A 5,848-nucleotide genomic window follows, 5' to 3' on the forward strand; every position below is an offset into this window, starting at 1 on the left:
GAAATCTTTATTTTTCTCTTTTCTATTATTATTGTTTAAGTTAATAACTAAAAAAACCCCACCCCCTTTTTATCAGTCGATCACCGGAAACCACATAAGAACTCAAACGTTAGCCTCTCGTTCCTCTTTCTCTCGCCGGAAACATCTACTGAATACTCTTTTGTTTCCTCTCGTCTTGTTCCTCTCTTATTTCGTTCGAACCCTAGCAGACTCCTTGTTTCATTTGTGGTTCGATTTCTGAAAATTAATCTGTACTCTAAAGTTGTACATGATCGATTTCTAAAAATCGATTTCTCAGAGCGTCAAATGAGATTTATGAATGCTAGGTCGCGCCACCATGACGACCGCTACTGACACCATGTTAACCACCATAACAACTCACCACAACCCATTTCCAAATTTCAGAAGCATGTTTGGACGATTGAGCTCCGATTACTTCATCTGCACGGTAGATTGATTAACTGTCTGATATTAATGTATCGAGGTAAACATTATTCAAGTATGGAACACAATTAATCTATTTTATCTATTAAGTTATCAATTGTTTGTGGTTTTTACAGTTTGTTCCACTTAATTTATACCAAATTTGGTTTTTGGTTATTCAGTAGTGATTTAACGTTGATATAGTTCCTAATTTGGAAGTTCAGTTTTTGCTTCTTTTGTGAGTTCTAATTATCCAAATGCGAATATGAATCAAATGTAAAGCTTAGCATGTGATAATTAAGGCAGTTTGATGTTTTAAATTTGTAGGCTGAGGACGAAATTGGGATTAACGCAATAAAGTATGCCATGGGAGCTCTTAGAAAGCGTCATCTTGAGGAGGAGGGAGCTTATCTCCTACTTTTACAACTATCTCAAAACCTATTGCTTCTCAGGTTCCCTTTACATATAGTCCAAAATCCAATAATAAGGATACAATGTAGCTTTATTTTGTTTTTCTAATTGGAACTTAGCCTATATTTTTTTTAATAATAAAACTTGTATCAACCAACAAAGCCAACATGTAGCTGACACAAACAAAATACAAAGATAGCAACACTAACACCCTTGGATAAAGACTAAAACCTAAACCTTAGATATAAAATTTCAACATTAAGAGGTAAAAGGTAGCCTTAGATGCAGAATTCAAAAGCAGCCACTTAGAATTCCATTAATGTCCCTGAGCTTGAAAAAATCTCCAACTGTAAGCATCCCCAACAAGATATAAGTAGCAGCCAAACCAGTCATTGAAAAAGTAGAAATTGGACATAATTAAAGTCATTTTGATTTGTTTGAGATCTTGAAACACAAACACACAACCTCTGAAAGTGAATAAACCATTAGAGCCATTCATTGACCTGTATTATAACATCTTAAATTGAAAACTTTTAGAATTTTCTTCCAACTACAACAACGAACTTCTGTCTATGAATCATTAAATAACAACTAACTCCCATGACCATCCTTATTTCAGACCCACCTTGAATTTTGTACACATCAGAGTAGACATACTAGAGCCATATTTTCGCAAATATCCCTCAGTATAAGTATGTTGCTCTACTTGAAATATAAAACACCAATCCAAAGTATAAGTATAGTGATCCAAGTACTACATTTGTGACTAATGGCTAATTTGGTATAAAATGCAACTAAAATTTACAGGTATGTTGTTAGTTTGATAAGTTGCTTCTTTTGATAAATAGCTAATTATTGTTTGATAAATTGCTTTTGTGATTAAGTTGGAGTTCCATTGCTAAACTTGAATAACCATCGATTGATATTATATCATTCTTTAGGTATCCATTAATTATAGCTTTCATACTTTGGTTTTGCAGGAAAAGTCCTACAGAAAGTGGGTGCATCATGTGTTACTAGAACTTGTGTACAATTCTGTTGATCCATTTCCTGATCCTTCACTTCTTATGGTATAAACTTACCTTCATATATTTCTCTCTTCTAAAACACATACATTTCAAATATTGTTCATAAATTCCAAAACTTGTGATGTTTAACTGGTTTGATACTCATCTAAGAAAGTTCTTAGTTGATCACAATGTTATTGGGATATTCGAGACGCAAGTCAGTTAGTTCCCAAATATGTTATATATATGGGATTTAACGAGGTTTGTTCTCATTTCTTGTATTGATCTCAATCTTTATCCTATTTCACCATTATTTCCTCTAATGATTTTTTAATGTGTAATTATCATCAACATGCCAAAAGGGCAGCTCTAATGTCATTTTTCGTCATGCACAAACCTCAGGAAAGATCACATTTCACCAAAGCTGCATTAAAAACAGTAAGGAAATATTTACTACCATATACAAAAATATTATTTCTTGTATAATCACCTAAATATTAAAATATTATTTTCCTTACTTTATTTTTCTGCTAAAAAGAATAGAATGGATTATGCGGATCCTCATCGTACCACAGAAGAGGAAAGAGAAATCATTGAGCATGTAGTAAGACTCTAAAAACTATCTTTGATCCAAGGGTACAATAGTCATTTTTTAAAGGTTAACAACTAGTTTGTTAACTTAGACTCACATTAACCAAAACCGTTAGGGAACATCAAAATAAGGACCAATTTTGCAAAAGTGAACTTTTTAGTACCAATATTAAAAACATCAGCGAAACCCAGGGACCAAAAATGTAACTGACTCCAAGTTTTACGATACATAACTTTTTTACATGTTAGTGTTTTTGTAAAACCATGTAAATAATAAATTGGCATTCTGAAAACCAGTATAAGTGATGAAGAAGCAAATGCAAAAGGATGGCTTGGAATTATGATGATTTTGTTTTATATTCATGTTTTTTTTAATTAGAGGTTTTAATTTTAAGTAAAGTCTTCATTCAATGCCATCATAGTTTGATCAACTGACAGCTGTACGCTTTCAAGAAGCTATGCCAACAGTTCAACAACAAGTTTTAAATGATGAAACTTGTGCTCTTCAGGTATTTGCAAACTACATGTTTAGTCCTCTTGCTTATCAAAATTATAGATTTGGTCCCTAACTTGAGAACTTTTAATCTTTTTTATCACCATATTTGTACGTATTGTTAAACTCTGCAAAATAACCATACTACCCTTATAAGTGGAGTTATCGAGACTTCTTGATGTTGCACGTTACACTAAAACAAAGATGTTAAAGATGTCAGCAACTCAACATTGAATTATCTAATGTCAACACATGTCTTGCGATACGCTTAACAAATTGAGTGTTTGTATGATCAGGTGAGAATTAGCAATGTACTTTACTCTGTGTACCAATATAGGCAATATGCTCTGTTTTTTTCACTTATTTACCATAATAGCAACATACTTACATTTATTTACCTATAATTAATAACAATATGTAGTGAATAAAGTAGAATGTTATATTTAGTAGCATTTGATTGAGTGGTTTTATTTATTTATTTATTATAGGCGATTGCAACAACAAATAATGTTTGAGATGGGTAATAAGGAACTAACTCAAGCCATACAGAGGACCAACAAGAGGAACAACAATAGCATAATTTTTCTCTTACTTTTCATTGTTTTTACTTTTACTATTCTTTTTCTTGACTGGTATAATTAATTAATACTTAAATCGATAAACTCATTATTTAACTTACGAAGCATGTTATTTATTTATTTATTTATTTTATTTGCAATTTTAAGAGATCAAAATGTAAATTGACCCCATCGTAGATAGTTTTAGGTTTGAGGATGCAAAAAATAGGAACTTACATTTATTGATTTGTTTACTCTATCATTACAACTGAACTCAGTGATAACTTTTTTGGTCACTAGATGAGTGACGACTTTTTATGGTCACTAGTTGGATTAAACAGTGACGACTTTTTGCGTTCACTAATAGATAAAATAGTGACACTTCTTTTGATCAGTGACTACTTTTAGTGACGGAATGAGTGGTCACAAATATAGTGACGACTATATTTTAGTCACTATTTAGTGACCATTATATATTTTGGTCACTATATCAGTTTAGTGAGTTTAGTGATGGACCTATAGTGACGAAACGTAACGACTAAAATTTTGGTCAATAAATCACTTAGTGTGACAACCATCAAATTCAAGTCCAAGTCAAAATCAACAAGTCAACAAGTCAAACCGGTCAAACTTAACTAGTACTTGTATGTAAAAGTTATTCTATATATAAGAATGTGCATTTGTATGTCAAAAATTTAAGTGTCTCGGAGAATCTATATGTTTATCCATGGGAAACCCTAAGAAGGGAGTTAAACGCATCAAAACACGACTATGGACCCTTTTGGGGACTTAAAACAATCACAAACGAAGCATAACGGGGTTCACGAACCTTGCATTGCGATATTATACACTAATAATGGCTAAAAAATGAATCTCTGCCAAATCTTTCCCAAATCTCTCTCAAAATCTCTCTCAACTTTTTATAGTCATCCGGGTCATCCCGACCCTTAACTTGGCCAAAAACCCCTTGAATCGGGAAGATAACTTGAAAAACAGCCCTTAAGGACCGAAACCTCCCATAAGAACTGAAACCCTAATAAGAACCGAATTACCCTTAAGGAACCGAAGCCTCTTAAAGGACCGAAGTCACCTTCGGGTTCGGACTATTTCGCTTCTTCCTAACTTCGGTCCATTTCGCTTCAGACTACCTTCGGTCTATTTCGCATGCGAGTCTCCTCGGACCGAACATACCTTCGGTTCTCACCTTCCTTCTCAGACCGAACCCACTTTTGGTTCTCAACTCCAGGGACCGAACTTCGCCTCCTACCCTCAGATTTTCACAGTTTCGCCTCTTTTTCCCGGTTTTCGACAACTTTCGCCTGTTAAGCCCGTTTTTGACGTTTTTGACGTAGATTTTTCACCAAATTCATATTTTTATCATTTTAAACTCCCTAAACTCATATTTTATTTATTTCTCAAGGATTTATTAATTATAAATCATTATTTTATATTAAGAAGAATACTCTACATCACAAGTGGGTCAAGTGTGCCCACTTGTGTCCATGTGTCATCTTCTCATTTGTCCAACCCTATCCACATCACACAAACCAAGGCAACCATCCCCTCATCCTTGCAACTTGCCCCAACAACATCTATATAAAGAAATCTCCGGAGGATTTCTTGGCTTACTTTGATCACTTTCAAACATTTATACACTTTTCTTACACCCTTCTTATTAAGCAAGAGAGCCTCTTTTCTCTCTACTTCCAGCCACTTTTTGGAAGTGTTCTTGAGCTACTACTTCACTTTTTGGATCATCCAAGCTTTCACGTGTTCATCAAGTGTTCTTGACTTGATACTCCTCGTCTTCGACCTTCCACTCTTCAAGAAATCACTCAAGGTGAGTTCATACCCCTACATTTTCTAGTTTTCTTTAGTTTTCAGGGGGGGGATACAAGTTAAAACACAAAAACATATTTAAAACTTAACTTGACAGCTTACAACAGAAAATTTGTGACCTGTTCACGAACTGTTTTACCCAACTTAAACTTAATATTTTTCAAAAATGTTTAATATGCAAGTACTTCAGGTTTATACCTTTAAAATGACTACTTGCACAACTCCATTTCTACAATTTATGGTGATTTTTACAAAAATGTCTGTCACAGCAGCAACAAAACCGGACCAAGTTGTGAAGATGAACATTTTCACGCTGGTTTGAGACCACTAAAAATTATAGGAAAATTTATGAATAAAGTAGACTCTTTTTCCAAACTCTCAGAGTTTACGGATTCAGTTTTCGACTTACGATGATTTTTCTATAAATACTCTAAAAACAGTGACAGTTAAGGGTAAAACTGCCAAAACAGGTTTTAAGAGTTATTTTCACCTTGTGACATGCTGAGCAAGGTGTGTACGATTTACAC

The 5,848-nt window shown here is 33.7% G+C and overlaps 1 pseudogene; it reads left to right on the top strand.

Moving 5' to 3' along the window:
- The first annotated feature begins 2,087 nt into the window (after positions 1 to 2,087).
- LOC145156725 (syntaxin-81-like) lies at positions 2,088 to 3,567 on the top strand (annotated as a pseudogene).
- The last annotated feature ends 2,281 nt before the right edge of the window (positions 3,568 to 5,848 follow it).

Source organism: Lactuca virosa, chromosome 2 (genome assembly GCF_052849685.1).
Source record: "Lactuca virosa cultivar CGN04683 chromosome 2, Lactuca_virosa_CGN04683_v6, whole genome shotgun sequence".
NCBI classification, from domain to species: Eukaryota; Viridiplantae; Streptophyta; class Magnoliopsida; order Asterales; family Asteraceae; genus Lactuca; species Lactuca virosa.